Source organism: Armigeres subalbatus, chromosome 2, assembly GCF_024139115.2.
Source record: "Armigeres subalbatus isolate Guangzhou_Male chromosome 2, GZ_Asu_2, whole genome shotgun sequence".
Classification (NCBI taxonomy): Eukaryota; Metazoa; Arthropoda; class Insecta; order Diptera; family Culicidae; genus Armigeres; species Armigeres subalbatus.
This window is the reverse complement of record NC_085140.1, coordinates 444373891-444394845: the sequence shown is the minus strand read 5'-3', so window position 1 is coordinate 444394845 and position 20955 is coordinate 444373891. Positions and strand designations below refer to the sequence as shown.

General features: G+C 44.4%; 1 protein-coding gene across 3 annotated transcripts in view; it reads right to left on the bottom strand.

Moving 5' to 3' along the window:
- The window catches only part of LOC134213685 (stress-activated protein kinase JNK), a 276561-nt gene that overhangs the window by 237509 nt on the left and 18097 nt on the right, over positions 1–20955 (bottom strand). For all 3 annotated transcript variants that reach the window (XM_062692961.1, XM_062692957.1, XM_062692959.1), the window contains exon 2: positions 13160–13195. The gene's annotated coding sequence lies outside the window, so the exon portion shown is untranslated. The remainder of the gene's footprint in view (positions 1–13159; positions 13196–20955) is intronic.

Genomic DNA, 20955 nt, shown 5'->3' with positions numbered 1-20955 from the left:
ATTACTATAAAGTATATTCAGCGGCGCATCCGAATTTTTTTTAATGAACGAAAACTTTCTTCAAAAAATGTTGGCTCTTTCCTCATGACTACGCCACGATCATGAATAGTTGCTGATGAATAGTTACTGATTTCCGGGTTTTTAGCATAAATAAAACACATTTAACTGACAATTGTGGCCAAAACGAAAACAGATTTATTTTGGCGAATAATATACACAGCTCGGGAAAATCCGCACAGCCGTCAACTCAACAAACTAAAAATCTGATAGTCCGGCAAAATTGACGTTTGTTAAGTGATTCTCATTAAATTATTAGCTGAGTTTCAATAACGAAAAGTAACTTTTTGGCAAAACTATGGTTGCTGAGAGTTCGGCTGTGTAAATCTTGCTGATCTTCTTCTGCTTCTTCTTCTTCAATGGCTCTATATTCAAACTTGAACTGCTTTTCAACTTAGTATTCTTCAAGCATTTCCTCAGTTATGAATTAACAGCTTTCCTATGATAACCATTGCAAGAGTATGCATCTTGTGTGGCAAATGCAATGTATATACTATGCCCAAAGAGTCGAGAATGTTTCCAACCCTAAAACATCCTAGACCGGATCGGCGTTCCGTTCCATGAAATCCGCGACATGCAAAACCAAATCCGCGATTTAATTTATAAATAATGGTTTTACTGATTAGAAACATATTTCAATTTGAAACTACGCCTGAAATAAAAAAGCAAATTGAAATGTCGTTTTCTACGTTACTACAATAATGTACTGAATGGTAAAAAATGGTTCCTGGTTTGAAAAATAAATAGGTTCTTGCATTCCTAATAGCCTAGTAAACTATAGGCTTCATCAAATAATTGCATTTGCCTTTTTGTACATTCACAGATCTAAATTTTATTGTGAATAAAGTATATGGCGTTTCATATCGAGATACATTATTTTATCAATGAATAAAACTCATTATTCGTCCGCCCATCTACGCAATTATCAAGCGAAACAATATGTACTTATATCGCCTCCACTTTGGCATCTTATGTATCATATTCGATTTTGTGTTGACTGGGTTTTTAAACGTGAATTTTTAGAGTTTATAAGTTCTTCACTCGTCAATAGTACAAAGGCCAGGAGTACTTGGTAAGGGGAGGAGCGATTCTCAGATCCAACCGTGGGACCTTTCATTGACAAAATTTACTTGAATTTAATTTAATAATAACATTTTCCAACTTTTACTATAACTTCTACTGAGCACCTACAAAATCCTAGTTCCACTTACAAAATCCTTCCTGTGGCATCTGTGGAGATGCAGAGGTGATTTCGGATCCTAGTAACAACGGATGTTACCCCAACATTCCATCCCAGATGGCCGTAAGAACGTGGTCGACGCCGTTATAGATCCTATGTTATGAATTCTCAATCTGTGCACATTGAGGTTCCCGAGTAACAAAAAACAAACAAAAATGGTTGCAGCAACTTGATTGTGACTAAATCTGGTCATATATAAGTTGCAGTAACCTATGCAGAACATGTGTGCTGCTAGGGTTGGAAAGCTAATTCCAAGCCCTAACTTTTGATTTCCGGGCAGCAGGGCAGCAGGGACTATGTCCAAGGGCTTGACGATCCCTCCCCAGGCCATCTGCGAGTTGTGGGGCTTGCCTAGGATGTGGTGGGGTTTGACAGTGGGCCCTGTTAAACCTCTATAAAAAGCTGCATGTATCCGCAAGTAGGCTCCACCAAAGCGACCGTGTGCCGCTCAAAGCGCACAAGCCCAAGTCCTGGTGTTAGGTGGGACGCTAAACAGCCCTGACACGACGGCCCTCCGACGAGACAGGAGGTTTGCGCAGGCCCAATAAGCCGCCTAGAAAACCAATCATTACGAACAATATAAGAGATAATGCGACTCGATATAATCGGCAAAGACCTGGGCGACGAATACAGGATCACGATTGGAAGCTTGGAACATGGAATTGCAAATCGCTAGGTTTCGCAGGTTGCGACAGGATGATCTACGATGAATTACATCCCGCAACTTCGACGTCGTGGCGCTGCAGGAGATTTGCTGGACAGGACAGAAAGTGTGGAAAAGCGGGCATCGAGCGGCTACCTTCTACCAAAGCTGTGGCACCACCAACGAGCTGGGAACCGGCTTCATAGTGCTGGGTAAGATGCGCCAACGCGTGATTGGGTGGCAGCCAATCAACGCAAGGATGTGCAAGCTGAGGATTAAAGGCCGTTTCTTCAACTATAGCATCATCAACGTGCACTGCCCACACGAAGGGAGACCCGACGACGAGAAAGAAGCGTTCTACGCACAGCTGGAGCAGACATACGATGGATGCCCACTGCGGGACGTTAAAATCGTCATCGGCGACATGAACGCTCAGGTAGGCATAGATGAAATGTATAGACAGTCATCGGACCGGATAGTCTGCACACCGTATCGAATGACAACGGCCAACGATGCATAAACTTCGCAGCCTCCCGCGGAATGGTAGTCCGAAGCACCTTCTTTCCCCGCAAAAATATCCACAAGGCCACATGGAGATCACCTAACCAAGAAACGGAAAACCAAATCGACCACGTTCTAATCGACGGTAAATTCTTCTCCGACATCACGAACGTCCGCACTTACCGCAGTGCGAATATTGAATCCGACCACTACCTCGTTGCAGTATGCCTGCGCTCAAAACTCTCGACGGTGTACAACACGCGTCGAAGTCGGACGCCGCGGCTTAACATTGGGCGGCTACAAGACGGTAGACTAGCCCAAGAATACGCGCAGCAGCTGGAAGTGGCACTTCCAACGGAAGAGCAGCTAGGCACAGCATCTCTTGAAGATGGCTGGAGAGATATTCGATCCGCCATTGGTAGCACCGCAACCGCTGCACTTGGCACGGTGCCCCTGGATCAGAGAAACGACTGGTATGACGGCGAATGTGAGCAGTTAGTGGAAGAGAAGAATGCAGCATGGGCGAGATTGCTGCAACACCGCACGAGGGCGAACGAGGCACGATATAAACAGGTGCGGAACAGACAAAACTCGATTTTCCGGAGGAAAAAGCGCCAGCAGGAAGATCGAGACCGTGAAGAAACGGAGCAACTGTACCGCGCTAATAACACACGAAAGTTCTATGAGAAGTTAAACCGTTCACGTAAGGGCCACGTGCCACAGCCCGATATGTGTAAGGACATAAACGGGAACCTTCTTACGAACGAGCGTGAGGTGATCCAAAGGTGGCGGCAGCACTACGAAGAACACCTGAATGGCGATGTGGCAGACGAAGATGGCGGTATGGTGATGGACCTGGGAGAACGCGCGCAGGACATAATTCTACCGGCTCCGGATCTCCAGGAAATCCAGGAGGAGATTGGCCGGCTGAAGAACAACAAAGCCCCTGGGGTTGACCAACTACCAGGAGAGCTATTTAAATACGGTGGTGAGGCACTGGCTAGAGCGCTGCACTGGGTCATTACCAAGATTTGGGAGGAGGAAGTTTTGCCGCAGGAGTGGATGGAAGGTGTCGTGTGTCCCATCTACAAAAAGGGCGATAAGCTGGATTGTAGCAACTACCGCGCAATCACATTGCTGAACGCCGCCTACAAGGTACTCTCCCAAATTTTATGCCGTCGACTAGCACCAACTGCAAGGGAGTTCGTGGGGCAGTACCAGGCGGGTTTTATGGGCGAACGCTCCACCACGGACCAGGTGTTTGCCATTCGCCAAGTACTGCAGAAATGCCGCGAATACAACGTGCCCACACATCATCTATTCATCGACTTCAAAGCCGCATATGATACAATCGATCGGGACCAGCTATGGCAGCTAATGCACGAACACGGTTTTCCGGATAAACTGACACGGTTGATCAAAGCGACGATGGATCGGGTGATGTGCGTAGCTCGGGGGCATTCTCGAGTCCCTTCGAAACCCGCAGAGGGTTACGGCAAGGTGATGGTCTTTCGTGTTTGCTATTCAACATCGCTTTGGAAGGTGTAATACGAAGAGCAGGGATTAACACGAGTGGTACAATTTTCAATAAGTCCGTCCAGCTATTTGGTTTCGCCGACGACATAGATATTATGGCACGTAACTTTGAGAAGATGGAGGAAGCCTACATCAGACTGAAGAGGGAAGCTAAGCGGATCGGACTAGTCATCAACACGTCGAAGACGAAGTACATGATAGGAAGAGGTTCAAGAGAAGACAATGTGAGCCACCCACCGCGAGTTTGCATCGGTGGTGACGAAATCGAGGTGGTAGAAGAATTTGTGTACTTGGGCTCACTGGTGACTGCCGAAAATGACACCAGCAGAGAAATTCGGAGACGCATAGTGGCTGGAAATCGTACGTACTTTGGACTCCGCAAGACGCTCCGATCGAATAGAGTTCGCCGCCGTACCAAACTGACAATCTACAAAACGCTAATTAGACCGGTAGTCCTCTACGGACACGAGACCTGGACGATGCTCGTGGAGGACCAACGCGCACTTGGAGTTTTTGAAAGGAAAGTGCTGCGTACCATCTATGGTGGGGTGCAGATGGCGGACGGTACGTGGAGGAGGCGAATGAACCACGAATTGCATCAGCTGTTGGGAGAACCATCCATCGTTCACACCGCGAAAATCGGACGACTGCGATGGGCCGGGCACGTAGCCAGAATGTCGGACAGTAACCCGGTGAAAATGGTTCTCGACAACGATCCGACGGGCACAAGAAGGCGAGGTGCGCAGCGGGCAAGGTGGATCGATCAGGTGGAAGATGACTTGCGGACCCTCCGTAGACTGCGTGGTTGGCGACGTGTAGCCATGGACCGAGCCGAATGGAGAAGACTCTTATATACCGCACAGGCCACTTCGGCCTTAGTCTGAATAAATAAATAATAACTTTTGATTTCCTATGCAATTTTCATTGTTCTGATCAACCACGGAGTAGCAACTACGAATTGAACGATCATCGAGCTCATGGTGATAGAAAAGGGGAAGTACGAGCCCCACCGCCCCTTTCCCCCCGCCGGACCTTGTTGCAGTTCGTAAGTAATGTTCACAGGGAATTAGAATCTGGGTTAAGGTCCTCGGGCTGTCTGGTCACTGGGGGCTTGGGGTTACAACCTTGGGGAAACCGATGAATGCCCGAAAGCCTCGTGTTGTGGGAATGCCTGTAAGGCCATTTTTGGTTTGTTTGTATAGGCCCCCATCTTTTAAGAAACAGATGAGAGTGATGATGCTGACAGTCTCCCACCGAAGTTATGCATAAGCCGCATGTGTCCACAATGGCAGAAACGTTTTGAACCGAAAAAATAGTTATCCAATTTATGATGGGCATTGACAGAAAGGGGGTTCTTGAGAAAATCATCGGCCTCATCGAGGCACAGTACGAGGCCTTTTCGTGTAGAGTGCTGCACAAAGTGGTGGTGTCCGACCCTATCTGGGTCGTAGCTGGTGTGAGGCAATGATGTGTTCTATCACCGTAGGTGCGATTGACCGTGAACCAAACCGCGGGCTGTTATGGCAGCCTATAATTATGGAACACCTAAACGACTTCGAACTGGCTAATGACATTGCACTCCTCCTGATATGCAGAGCAAGCTCAACGACATTGCCGAGCGCTCCTCTTCGGCAGGCTTAGTATTCATTTATTTAGTCTACATCTAAACAGATAACACTGAATCAACAATTTGACGCCACAATACACGGTTCTAGGCCGCATCTCTCCATCCTCGAATACGCCCCACGCTCGCCAAGTCGTTTTGCACCTGGTCTGCCCATCTCGCTCGCTGTGCTCCACGTGGTCTCGTACCTGCCGGATTGGAAGCGAACACCATCTTTACAGGGTTGCTGTCCGGCATTCTTGCCATATGCCCTGCCCATCGTATCCTTCCAGCTTTAGCTACCTTCTGAATACTGGGTTCGCCGGAGAGCTGGGCGAGCTCATGGTTCATTCTTCGCCGCCACACACCGTCTTCTTGCACATCGCCAAAGATGGTCCTAAGCACCTGTCTCTCGAATACTCCGAGTGCTTGCAAGTCCTCCTCGAACATTGTCCATGTTTCATGTCCGTAGAGGACAACCGGTCTTATTAGCGTCTTCTACATGACATATTTGGTGCGGTGGCGAATCTTTTTTGACCGCAGTTTCTTCTGGAGCCCGTAGTAGGCCCGACGTCCACAGATTATGCGCCTTCGTATTTCACGACTAACATTGTTATCAGCCGTTAGCAAGGATCATAGGGACCCTCCTTAGCCGTGCGGTAAGATGCGCGGCTACAAAGCAAGACCATGCTGAGGGTGGCTGGGTTCGATTCCCGGTGCCGGTCTAGGCAATTTTCGTATTGGAAATTGTTTCGACTTCCCTGGACATAAAAGTATCATCGTGTTAGCCTCATGATATACGAATGCAGAAATGGTAACTTGGCTTAGAAACCTCGCAGTTAATAACTGTGGAAGTGCTTAATGAACACTAAGCTGCGAGGCGGCAATGTCCCAGTGGGGGATGTAATGCCAATGAAGAAGAAGAAGAAGCTAGCAAGGATCCGAGGTAGACGAATTCCTCGACCACCTCGAAGGTATCCCCGTCTATCGAAACACTGCTTCCCAGGCGGGCCCTGTCGCGCTCGGTTTCGCCCACAAGCATGTACTTTGTCTTTGACGCATTCACCACCATTCCAACTTTTGTTGCTTCACTTTTCAGGCGGGTGTACAGTTCGGACACCTTTGCAAATGTTCGGCCGACAATGTCCATGTCATCCGCGAAACAAATAAATTGACTGGATCTGTTGAAAATCGTACCCCGGCTGTTACACCCGGCTCTCCGCATGACACCTTCTAGCGCAATGTTGAACAAAAGGCACGAAAGTCCATCACCTTGTCTTAGTCCCCGGCGCGATTCGAACGGACTGGAGTGTTCGTCCGAAATCTTCACACAGTTTTGCACACCATCCACCGTTGCTCTGATCAGTCTGGTAAGCTTCCCAGGGAAGCTGTTCTCGTCTATAATTTTCCATAGCTCTACGCGGTCTATACTGTCGTATGCCGCCTTGAAATCAACGAACAGACGGTACGTTGGGACCTGGTATTCACGGCATTTTTTAAGGATTTGCCGTACAGTAAAGATCTGGTCCGTTGTCGAGCGGCCGTCAACGAAGCCGGCTTGATAACTTCCCACGAACTCGTTCACTAATGGTGACAGACGACGGAAGATGATCTGGGATATCACTTTGTAGGCGGCAGTAAAGATGGGGATCGCTCGAAAGTTCTCACACTCCAGTTTGTCGCCTTTCTTGTAAATGGGGCATATAACCCCTTCTTTCCACTCCTCCGGTAGCTGTTCGGTTTCCCAGATTCTGACTATCAGTTTGTGCAAGCAAGTGGCCAGCTTTTCCGGGGCCATCTTAATGAGCTCAGCTCCGATACCATCCTTACCAGCTGCTTTATTGGTCTTTAGCTGTTGAATGGCATCCTTAACTTCCCTCAAGGGTGGGGGCTGGTTGGCTTCCATCGTCCGCTGAACTGACGTAGTCATCTCCTCCGCTGCCTTCACTTTCACTGCCTGTACTCTCAGTGCCATTCAGATGTTGCTCGTAGTGCTGCTTCCACTTTTAGATCACCACACGTTCGTCCGTCAAGATGCTCCCATCCTTATCCCGGCACATTTCGGCTCGCGGCACGAAGCCTTTGCGGGATGTGTTGAGCTTTCTGCGTGTTTCTTGAGAACGGCACAGCTGTTCCATCTCCTCGCACTCCGCTTCTTCCAGGCGGCGTTCCTTCTCCTGAAAAAGGCGGGTCTGCTGTCTCCGCTTCCGTCTATAACGTTCCACGTTCTGCCGGGTACCTTGCTGCAGCGCGACCGCCCGCGTTGCGTCCTTCTCCTCCAGAATCTGTCTGCACTCTTCGTCGATCCAATCGTTCCGTCGACTTCGTCCCATATACACGACGTTGTTCTCCACAGCGTCGTTAATGGCTGCTTTGACTGTATTCCAGCAGTCCTCAAGAGGGGCCCCATCGAGTTCACCCTTTTCCGGCAACGCTGCCTCGAGATGCTGCGCGTATGCATTGCATCAGGTTGCTTAGTCGCTCTAGGTCGTACCGCGGCGGTCGTCGGTACCGAACATTGTTGATGACGGATAGTTTTGGGCGCAGTTTAACCATCACCAGATAGTGGTCAGAGTCGATGTTAGCGCCACGATATGTCCTGACGTCGATAATGTCGGAGAAGTGCCATCCATCAATAAGAACGTGGTCGTAGGCCGTTTTCTTTCGTCAGCCGATGAGCGCTGAACTTTCCAATAGTCGGTCTATACTCCTCCTCTTGGCCAACCTGAGCGTTCAAATCTCCTATGATGATTTTGACGTCATGGCTTGGGCAGCTATCGTATTCACGTTCCAGCTGCGCGTAGAATGCGTCCTTATCATCATCAGTGCTTCCGGAGTGTGGGCTATGGACGTTGATTATGCTGAAGTTGAAGAACCGGCCTTTGATCCGCAACTTGCACATTCTTTCATTGATCGGCCACCACCCGATCACGCGTCTTTGCATATCGCCCATCACTATGAAAGCTGTTCCCAGCTCGTGTGTGTTGCCGCAGCTCTGGTACATGGTATGATTACCTCTAAACGTTCGCACCATTGATCCCTTCCAACAAACCTACTGCAGCGCTACGATGCCGAATCCACGGTCCTTGAGCACATCGGCGAGTATGCGTGTGCTCCCGATGAAGTTAAAAGATTTGCAGTTCCACGAACAGAGTTTCCAATCGCTAGTCCCTTTTCGTCGCAGTGGTCTTCGCCGATGGTTCCGGTCCGTACTCTCTTGTTGATTGTTCGTTGCTTATGATTTTTTAAAGGCTGGCTTGCAGGGCCTGACACCAAACCCCCTAAATTTCCGGAGGACCATTCCTCCTTATTTCCGGTGGACCATGGTGCACAGTTTCGCTGGCACTCGGACGATGATCAGCCGCCCCTAACATGGAGAACAGACGCTGTTGTGAGCCGATCCTGACATGGAGAATAGACGCTCAGACAAGATTTGCACCTCCGGAGAGGAGCGAACCCCCCTTCCCTGTCAGCATACGACCATAGTTCCCACCGGGGTTGGTTACCCGATCTTCCCTAAGGTTGCTCGTATCCCGGCCAGCACCACGGGGTGATAGGGATAGGAGTTGCTGGGTAAGAGGCTAAGGACCGCGAGATGGGGTCTATTTTATTCCTTCAGGTACGCGAAGTACCAATGGTACGCTTTACCCAGCATTTGTCGTGCCTTAGTAAGGCTGGCTTAGTAATCAACGTCAAAAAAACCAAATCGTTGGATGTAAACACGGTGACCCCTTCCAGTTTCAAAGTAGCCGGGCAACCAGTGGAGAATGTTGAAAGCTTCCAATGGCGTCAGACGGCGGTACCAAGATCGACATAGGCGCACGGATCAAGAACGCGAGGGCTGCCTTTGCGCAGCTTAGTGGCAGATAAGTGGACGCACCATAATACGAATTTTGAACTCTAACGAGAACACGCTTAAAATCAATAACACAGAGATATGTTTGCTTCACACAAAACGGACCTAATGCAGAACAACACCTACATGAGCAACAGTTACACAGCCACAAAAATAGAGAAAGTAGAGAAAGAGAGCTATTCCTGATAAGCCCATGAGTCTGCTGTTGGAAGGAGCATTTCCATTCCCGAAATGAACGTTTAAAAAACTATCAATCCAGAAACTCGATTCAGCGTCTGATCTAACCAAGATAAAACCGTGAAAACTTTTGGAATCTGCCGTGAACCGAAGACATCAATTCCGGTTCAATTCCAAAATAAACCAAAAGCCCGAGCAACTATGAGGTCTAACGTTTCAACCATTTCGCCATTCCTTTGACCCGCTAAAACAAGTTTTTGCCAGTCTAAAACAGAAGTTTGGCATTCTCTATCATTAAATTATTTGCATCCAAATAGACTGTTGATCAAATCAATCGGTTTCGGAATGCATATGCGGCGATCATTATCTAAATGTGAGAACGGGGTAAACAAAAAGACGATTTTGATACGAATTGATGATACTTTGCGTAAGTACCACTAGAGCCACATGTTCTTGCTGGACATACTTGTAAGTACGCAGCCCACGATAATTCAGATATTCGACGAATGTCTAAATGCCTAAGCTATTCGCTCGACCACGACGCCACGGTGACTGGCCTGGCCTCAATCTCCTCTGAACACGTGGAAATCATACCATATTGAATAGATCCACGGTGGCGGACATTTAACTTTGGCAGCAATTGTCGAAGAATATTGGCCAGTTCATGGACGACGATTGGAACGACGTATCATCCGCAGCTGTATAAAATGTTCCCAAGCGACCCAACGATAGAATCGCGGCGACTAGTTGTCGTCGTCACGGCGATGAAATCGCTCAGGCCTGGGGGAACCTTTACCCCGTGCAAAGCCTCCGCCGTGACAGGAGTCGACTAGGCGGGATCGGTTTACCTTTCAACCCCGGCTTTGCTCATCGCTTTTCGAAGGTTCTTTGCACGCCAAGGAAGTCCATGCCATGTATGTTCAGACAACGGCATAAACTTTGTCGTAGCCAAAAACGAGTTACACAAAGAATATTCATAGATTCTCGGCGGAAGATCAAATCGTCTAGCGCCCCTGCTTCGCTCTGGTGGGCTCTGGGATGCTGCAATAAAAGTAGCAAAATAACAACTATAACGACAGCTTGGGAACATTCCTCTGTTGATCGAGGAAATGTCAACGGTAATTATAGTAATGTAATATGAAATAATTGATTATGCAACAATAACGATTGCTCATTATCTTGTTTATTGAGACCAATAAATATAGACGCTGTCCTTGATTTTGATGCTGCACCTATTCCATTCAACCTTAATCGGGAAACCACCAAATCTTTATTTTATTGAGACTTACAAAAATGAATTAAAATTCTTGAATATCGATGGTGGCAATCAACAGGAACGCGAATAGGTACAAAAAATGTTTTTAAAGGATTAATCGTACTTCTGTAGTGCGCGTCGCCGTTTCGATTGAAGAAAGCACGATCCTCCTCAGAATGCAGAAGCTATCGGACGGAAATTGCGCGTGTACTTTTTTTCTCGTCCAAAAATAATGAAGGTAAATAATTTTCTGATGGAACGTGCTTCTGTAGTGCGTGTCGGTTCGAACGAAAAAAGAGTGTTTCTTCTAAGTATGCAGAGGCCACTGGGCGTGCATTGCGTTGACTTCGGATCGTGTTATTGCTTATCGAACGAAACAAGTTGAATTGAACCGTCTAAGACGAATTAAGTACTGTCCATTTAATTCCACCAGTTAATTTTCGTTATCTTTGCAGATACGTATTTCGACCACAACTGTGTGGTCGTCTTCAGTGTCTTGTACTTGACTCGACTTCCAAGCAAGTCGAGTCAAGTACAAGACACTGAAGACGACCACACAGTTGTGGTCGAAATACGTATCTGCAAAGATAACGAAAATTAACTGGTGGAATTAAATGGACAGTACTTAATTCGTCTTAGACGGTTTAATACATTCCACTAAACGAGCTTAATATATTTTTCTGAAGTTGAATTGGTTTGAAAAATAGTAACATCTTTGTGTCTAAGAGAAGACCAAGACAACTTGCCACAGATTACTTTTACAAAAAACCTATTAAACCTTTCCCGTGGCACTCAGGGTGAAGCAGAGAATTTTTCGGTCTCTTGTGTCTGTGTGTCTCTCTCAATGAGTGTTGAATTTTTTTCTTTTATAATTCCATATTGACTGTAAGGACGTGGCCGGCATCGAATTTATGAAACTCCATAGCATGTATTGTGAGAATAGTTCTTAAAGAAAACTATTCTATTGGTCACCTGTGCAAATTGGTTGTTTCTCGGCCAATAACGACTGGCATCTATAAAGGGTACAGTCAATCAAAATGAGCTTGCTAAGCTATGAGCTGAGCTTTCGTCATACAAATTTAATTACTAAGTAGATGGATTTCGGCTATGAATTTTGTAATAATAAATTTTCGGAATGGCTTTTAGTCGTGAATAATAGTGTTGATATTTATATTTCATCACCGACGTTCCGATCCGGGATGGGATCTTCTTCAGGAAAAAAAATGACTGTCACGAACCCTGAAGAAGATCCCATCCCCGAATCGAAACGTTGGCGATGAAATAAAATTGTCAACGCTATTATTCACGACTGAAAAATCCGAAAATTTATTAATAAGTTTTCATCGTTGTATCGCAAAGAAAAAAAATGACAAAACACGATTCTCGAAAATGAAGAGGCATAAAGTAATCCTTTTTTCCGTTCGTATCCGGCAACACTTCCCCTACCGTATACGTAACTCGTTCCCCACATTAATTTCCGGATAGTAACACCTGTGCCGTGCGTGTACCGTATGTGCCGATTGCCATCTCTGGATTTCAACGAGGATAGCAACTCTGAAATCGGGGGCTCTTTCTTGTCAATGCTCAGGATCTGCAACCGCAACGTAGTCATTTCCTATACCTGAGGTGGCTCGTTATTTCTGAATTGGTTCATGGGGGATTTCGTGGAAAAATGAAGCCAAGTGGTACTTTGCACCGCATCGAGGACTGCCGGTGTGGATTCGCGAAGAGATAAGTGAGCGAACATAAAAGGGGCACGTGGCGAGTGGAAGTTTGTTTTCCAAGCAGTTGCAGTCAATCGTGGTTTCCTTTACGGTGTTTTTCGCTTATTTGCAGTTTTTGTGCATTTGGAAGGGTGACAAAAAGGGGAGTACTCTTAGCATTTGGCTTTTTCTTGCTTTTGTTGTGAATCATTCCACGAAAGGCGAGAAAATCACTCTGAAAAATGATATTTATTGTACGGAGGGTCAAGGAATTTAGTTAGGCAAGTCAAAGTAAAGCGTGTGATGAGTGTTCATATGCGAGTCTCGGAAGGTTAAAATGCAAATACTGAATTTTGGAATGATTATTACCGTAAAACGAACAAGTTTTTAAAACTTTTTATTTTTTGTTGTTGTGTAATAGAAAACAAGAAAGGCATGTACATTGCTAGGAGAACTACTTTGTATTCATTATTTTAATTCATCTTTTCGAGAAGTTCGGTTTATGGAAGCATTTTTAAAAGGGTGCATTCTAATTAATTACGAGATGGTGTAAAGTGTCTGAAATTTAATTATTACTGTTTTGCTTACCTTCAAGGAGAGTACTTCGATTGCAGTGACCAAATTCTGGAAATAGAAAAAAAAATCAGATTATTAAAATAAAACAAACAAAAACATTTCTCATAATGAGTTTTTACGATTCCATCAGAAGAAGGGAATACCAAGTTTAGGGTTCGTCTTCAGGCGTTTATTTAAGTATAGATAAATTCAAATGTGTTATCATATATGTGAATTTGGATCATTCTTTATTCCTTATTGACTTACTTAGCTAGTAGGCCCACCTCAGATTTTTTTGTAAAAATGGCATTTTTTTTAGAAAACTTCGAAAAACTTTATGAAGTTTAAAAAAATCTTCAACGATGATTTTTCAGATTACATTTGTTTTTTTTTTATTTTTCCCCTTCTTGATCTCTCAAAGAGCATATTAAAAATATTAAAAATATTTGTAACGGCCTTTTTCAAAAACTGAAACTATAGACAGTTTTGGTCGAAATACGTGCCTGTAAAATTACAATCAAGTAGAGGAATTAAATGGAATAGTACTAAATCTCCGTATGACAATTAATCCGTATTTGTTCCTATGATTTTGTTGATATTCTGAACCACCTTATTACAAGATAATTAATTTAAATTAAAAATTCAAATTGTAGATTTTGAATTAATTGATCAATGTAAGCGAAATCTCAAATGTATTCTAAATTATAGTCTGACACTCCCCTCCAAACACCATTCTTAACCTTATCATTTACTGCTGAACCACACAACATAATCAACAAACATTACTCCCCAGAAAGCCCATTAGAATTCCGGTCGCTTCGTTTATTAGTATGTAGGTCAGCCTTCGACATGTTCATCGAACCCTCATCGTAACTCAACCCATTTCCCGGTCCCCTTTTTGTTTGCCGTACCATCGACCCACGCTTTCATCCCGACCGTTCGCCATTTAAGTCTTTTCTTTGGGAACAGCTCACCGTCGACTTCCGTCAGAGTGATTAGAAGGATTATAAAACTATTAATTACATAGGGGTTGTCCCCCATCCTAAGGCCGACCTGTGTCCTGAAGGCAATGTATCGGAATGCTTGCCTCTAGGACCAGGTGGACAAAGTTCAACACGGAGAAAACCGATCGGTGGAAACGACGTCATCCGATTGAGGCGCAAATACACACAAATGCGCGACCGCGCTGCTAACCGAAGAAAAGAAGGAAAACAGAGGAAAGCTTGGCCCACTCTCCTTGAATTGATTTGCTCCGCTGCTGGCAGGCGATGATGTTGTCGGCGAATCGACCGGAACAAAAACTGTTGATTGTATTTGTGCTGTGTTCGTACACAATCACAGACGAGATGAACTGACGACGAGAGAGATTGCTCTCTAGGGATCGACCGAATGGAGCGGATTCCACATACACGTAAAGTGGCCATTAATAATGGGACGCTTTTTGGGGGAATCTACACCAGGATAGGGAGCTTTAATACAAACATGAGAAAGTTTGCGGAAGGAAGTCCGAATAGCAGAGGCCAGTTTTCGCCTGGAATTGTCATTGTATGCAAATGACTTGTCGATGATGGTGGACACAAATCGGGTGGAATGTGCGGAGGAATCCGGAAAATGCGGTGATAAAAGTTCAGGGTATTTGTAAGTATTGAAGTCAATCAAATGTTTCTTTATTTGAACACAACAATGGAGTTTTTTGCTTTTTATTAGATGATTTACTAATAGTATACAAGTTTGAATACATGTTATGAGAATGTAGATAAAGAGTTTTCCTTTCGTAAAATGTAAAAAAAGGAAAAAAAATCTTTAATGAAGAATTCGAAGTGCAAGAAATATCACTAAGAAATATCCTTTGGCAATTGGAAATTTCTATATACATATTAAGAAGATGTTACAAAATTATCAAGCTTATCATGATTGACTCTACACTTCGTAATTATTAGTCGGGATAGGCCGACAAACAAGAAAATATTGTTTACATCTTCTTGGGATTCTAAAACCATTCTCACTGTACATGGAGTTTTAATAATTCAAGACCAATAACGATGCCGAACACGTCCTCACAGTCAATTTAGGATTAGGAGAGGAAAATTAGTTTGACAATCATTGCTTCAACAGACCGAGGAATCCTCTGCATCTCCATGAGCGCCATGAGGAAAGAATACTTGGTTGGACGAGAGGGTAATCTATGGAAAGAGCCTTCTCATTCAACTCAAAATCGTATATGATACAACATAAGATGCTAAAATGAAGGCTATATACATACATATTATATGGGGAAGTACCTATATGGCCTCCACTTTAACAACTTATGTGACATTATATACGATCTTGTGTTGGCAGGGTTGACAAGTGATTAATTAATTATCCAACCAGCAATGAGAAAAAAAATGCACAATACGTTTATCGCGCCATCGTTTTTAAGCAGATAGTCCGCACGGGCCGATTTTGTTTGTTCTGTACGGTCGAAATAAAAACCAATCAGTGCCTGTTTTGTCGTGTTTCTCAGTAAGCTGATAGTTTGCGCGGTTGAGTGAGTAAGCATTTGGTGCGCGATCGGACGTTTTTTAGGTAGGACGCTGAACATTCGTGAATTCCTCGTTTATGGTTCGGTTTTTAACGTTCAGTGAATAAGTGTGGGATTTAACGTGTTTTGTATATGATGCGAAACATTTGCAAGATCCGGGTTACTTTGTTCTGCTTTGGACGGTTCGTAAGTAAATTAATGAATATATTTTAATAATTTTTCAGCATATATTGTTATTGACAAACGTTCTATATTGTCGAATAGAGCTCCCTGTTATTCACCTTATCCACTAACACAAATTTCGTTTCCCGAGACATCCATGAAGGTAGCATCTTCAATAGTAGATGTTAAACTAAAATTCCTTCCCTTTCTTCCGTGATTATGAGGACGTGGCCAGGTATACAACTGCTACTGTATAGAGAAAGGTACTAATCCCAAGTACCAATTTACGACAATATACAATAAGAACAACTATTTTTTTAAAAATAAGTAAAAGGCATGTGGGTGGACTTTATATATCAAGCGAAAGGTTTTACTTCCTACTCCTTAGAACAGCTGTGAGAACCACAATAAAATTTGTTATAATCATCAACATTGATTGATCCATAATAGGAAGCAGTGTTGTAAAATGTCATTTGCATTCTTTTTCATAATTTTCCCTGAACTTTTTTCAGTAGTTAGCTATCAACTATCAAGTATGGGAACTTATAGCGCTTAAATGTGACTACAACTTTGTCTAACAAAAAATTGCTAAAAAAAAATTATTTTGAGCTTTTTAGTGGAATGTTTTCACCTGTCATAAGACGAGTTTGAACAATCCCATTGAATTCCACCACTTAATTGTATCCTGACAGATACATATTTCGACCTCAACAGTAAGGCCGTCTTCAGTGTCTTGTACTTGACTCGACTTCGAAGTCGAGTCAAGTACAAGACACTGAAGACGGCCTTACTGTTGAGGTCGAAATACGTATCTGTCAGAAAAAATTGCTGTAAATATGTAATCTGGGGCGTGGGAGGCAAAATGTCATTGAAATGACATTATGTCAAATGACACGTGACATTTTGGAGAGATTTCACTCTCTAGCCTCAGATGTTATATTTAGAGTAATGTACCTTTGGACAAAAACATAGCACTACTCAAGCGTTATGCGTGCATCTAAAATTTTGAAGTAAATTTGGCTTCCGAAAAAAGTTATGAACAAATTAGTCAAATGACATGCAGATGACATTTTACAAGCCTGATAGGAACACATGCACCAGTTGTGGCACTATTCTTAATTTTGGTTCCTTATTTGGCAAATCCCATTGTTTTCTTATGGGACTGGCCAAATAGGGACCACTAGTGCGACAACTGGTGCAAAGGACGTCAAAAATTAAGCAAAATCAATTTTTACAATTATGCTTTGCTTGTTTTGGAGGAGATCAAAGGTTTTATCGTATCATATGAATATGCTTTATCGATATGAACTTGGTTTGCGGTGATGTGATTGGCCATTTGGCATATAAAGCGCTAGTGCGAAAACCAGATCAGGTACGAGTTATTTTTTTTTTGGTGTAAATGCAAATAAAAGTAGTTCATAAGATCTATGAAGAATAGACCTGAAAAGCAACGGGATATATGCTGCCGTGAATTGTATATTTGTCCCAGCAAAGATGGGACAGTATGCGATTGACGGCAGTATTGCTCTTCATAAAGTGGGCTGGAATTTTCATTATTTCGTGAAACTTTTCAATTCAAATTAAGCTTATTACAGGACTTTTACGACTATTGGAGGCTTCTGAGCCTCTTAAAAGGAGGTTTCCGAGCCCCTTTAACGGCGACTTTGTAGCTACTTAGAAGGACGCCTCTGAGCCTCTTGTAAGAAGGCTTCTAAGCCTCTTGGAGGAATAATTCCGAGTACTTTACAGGGAGGTTTCCGAGCCTCTTGCAAGGAGCTTCCAAATCTCATGAAAGTTGGCTTCCTCGCCTCTTGATAAGAGTCCTCTGAGCCTCTTGAAGTTAGACTTCCAAGCCTCTTTAATGGCGGCTTTTGAGCCACTTCAATGGCGGCTTTTGAGCTACTTAAAAGGAGGATTCCTAGAATATTGAAAGGACGCTTCTGAGCCTCTTGAAAGTACGCTGAATTCCAAGATTCTTGCACGAAGACTTCTCAGCTTCTCGCAAGAAAGGTTCCCAGTCTCTTAAAAGGAGGTTCTTGAAAGGAGTCTTCCGAGCATCTTAAAAGGAGGCTCTTGAAAGGAGTCTTCCGGGCCTTTTAAAAGAAGGCTTCCGAAACCCGAGGCTTCTGAGCCTCTCGAAAGGTGGCTTCCAAGCCTCTTGAAAGGAGGCTTCCGAGCCTCTTGAAAGGAGGCTTCCGAGCCTCTTGAAAGGAGGCTTCCGAGCCTCTTGAAAAGAGGCTTCCGAGCCTCTTGAAAGGAGGCTTCCGAGCCTCTTGAAAGGAGGCTTCCGATCCTCTTGAAAGGAGGCTTCCGAGCCTCTTGAAAGGAGGCTTCCGGGCCTCTTGAAAGAAGGCTTCCGGGCCTCTTGAAAGGAGGCTTCCGGGCCTCTTGAAAGGAGGCTTCCGAGCCTCTTGAAAGGAGGCTTCCGGGCCTCTTGAAAGGATGCTTCCGGGCCTCTTGAAAGAAGGCTTCCGGGCCTCTTGAAAGGATGCTTCCGGGCCTCTTGAAAGGATGCTTCCGGGCCTCTTGAAAGGAGGCTTTCGGGCCTCTTGAAAGAAGGCTTCCGGGCCTATTGAAAGGAGGCTTCCGGGCCTCTTGAAAGAAGGCTTCCGGGCCTCTTGAAAGGAGGCTTTCGGGCCTCTTGAAAGGAGGCTTCCGGGCCTCTTGAAAGGAGGCTTCCGGGCCTCTTGAAAGGAGGCTTCCGGGCCTCTTGAAAGGAGGCTTCCGGGCCTCTTGAAAGGAGGCTTCCGGGCCTCTTGAAAGGAAGCTTCCGGGCCTTTTGAAAGGAGGCTTCCGAGCCTCTTGAAAGGAGGCTTCCGGGCTGTTTGGAATAGCACAGCAATTAGTTTTAAAAATTCAACGACGTGTTAAATTGCAGCAGAATTTTACAAGCAAGAAAAACTTAAATTTATTTCGATATAAAAGAACAGTAAGATCAGTTGATGGTTACGCTTATTTGCATGCTCCAAATTTGTACATGAAAATACATTTAAAACCGCAACATTTTTATATCTGTCAATGCTTCCGAGCTACTTGGAAGAAGGCTTCCGTGAAACGGAGGGTGCTTCCAATCCTCTTGCAAAGTGAAAACCAAGCAAAATGTTTACTTTTCAGTTAACGAATGCCGTTCGATAACTGCAACGCATTATAGACGTCAAGCGGTTATCAATCGACGTCAGATGTAATTAAAATGCATCTTAATGTGCAGCGCAATGCAGCTGTCATTCAGTTTGACATCAGTTTGAAGTTAAGCGGTCCGATAACTGCAAAAGTGTTGCATCTATCGAATTGCAGTTAAAAAGCATTGCAGTTAAATGACTTGCAGTTATCGAACGTCTACTATTCGAAAAAAAAAGTTTTCATGCCTTTCAAACGGAAGCTACCGAACCTTTAGACTCTAGAGTTTAGTTCAGAAGCATATCCTTAATATATATTATTCAACATTTGGTTTCGATCAGATAGATTGCATTAAAGTTTTTTTTTTATCCGACGTTTTGTCCTTTTGATCTTTTGTTCCGCAGCCCTTCATACAGCACAGTGCTGATTGTAAAGGCAGGATTCAATTTACTTTGATTTATATGCGTATTATTTACAAGCTTTAGACAAAGTTTAGAAAGAAAAATAAATATATAAGTATCCAAACATTATAAATTATTTTGGATTGGAATTGTAATACATCCGCCATTACGGATTTTTGTCCGAGGTACCCCCAGGGGTACATGTACCCTAGGTTGAGAGCCGCTGTGCTAGTCTATCTGTATGAAAATGAGTTTGCTTTTCCTTTGAGGCATTATAACTCATGAACGGGTTGTCCGATTTGCACGGTTTTATCAACGTTGCAACGTTGCCAGAAGCCGAATGTTGTTGTTGGGTACCCGATCGAATAGAGATCGGCAAGAGCAAGAACAAGAGCAAGAGCAGCCGAAAAACGAACCCATCGCTGGAAGAAGAAAGAATATGAAGGACAAGTGATTAGCGAGGCGCAGGAAAACATGGAGCAGAACGATATGCGGAGGTTTTATGAGTCTGTCAATGGCGTGCGGAAAAAGACAGCGCCATCTCCCGTCATGTACAACGACCAACAAGGGAATTTTCTGACAGATAAAACCGAAGTGGCTGCCAGGTGGAAGCAACACTTCGAGACTTTGTTGAATTGTGGAAGTGACGGTGCATCGGTGAGCAGAATAAATATTAGCGACGGAGTCGCCTACACTAGATGAGGTTAAAAAAGCTGTTAAAGAGCTGAAAAACAATAAGGCTGCGGGGAAGGACCAGCTCCCGGCTTGACTTCTCAAACATGGTAGTGAGCAGCTTTATGAAGTTATGCACCATATTATGTCGAAAATATGGGAAGACGAGGAAATGCCTGCTAGCTAGTTGGACGGCCTCATTTGCCCTCTCTTCAAGAAAGGGCACAGACTGGAGTGCGCAAATTACCGAGGAATAACCCTCCTTAATTCGGCGTACAAAATTATGTCCCGTATTCTGTTCAACAGATTGAGACCGCTTGAAGAGTCCTTCGTCGGCGAATACCAGGTTTTCGTGAGGGCCGATCAACGACGGATCAAATGTATACCCTGAGACAAATCCTTGATAAATTCCGGGAGTACAATTTGCAGACACATCATCTGTTTATTGATTTCCAGGCGGCGTACGATTCAGTGAAACGGAATGAATTATGGCAAATTATGCTTGAACATGGTTTTCCGGCGAAACTAATACGGCTGATTCGTATAACGTTGGACGGATCGAAATCAAGTGTAAGAGTTGCGGATGAAATATCGACGTCATTTGTTACCTTAGCTGGAACAAAGCAGGGTGATGCACGCTGCTGGTGTATCGAAAGAATTTAGACTGCAGCTCTTTGACGACGGGCTCCCGGTCCGTCAACAGTGTTTGAACGCATTTGAACATGATCTGCTTGAGGGAGGTCTGTCGGATCACCATTTGGAAGGTGTTGATTTCAGTAAAGTGCACTTCGAGAGTATGTTTGAGCGACCATCCAAGACGCTTGCCAGTACTGCCGTCGGCAGCATTCGTAAGTCGACTACAGTGCTCATTCTTTTGGAAATCTTGCAATCCAATATCCGCACATATGCCAGCAGACAGGAACTGTACAGTGAAGAAGGTTCCCTAACCACCC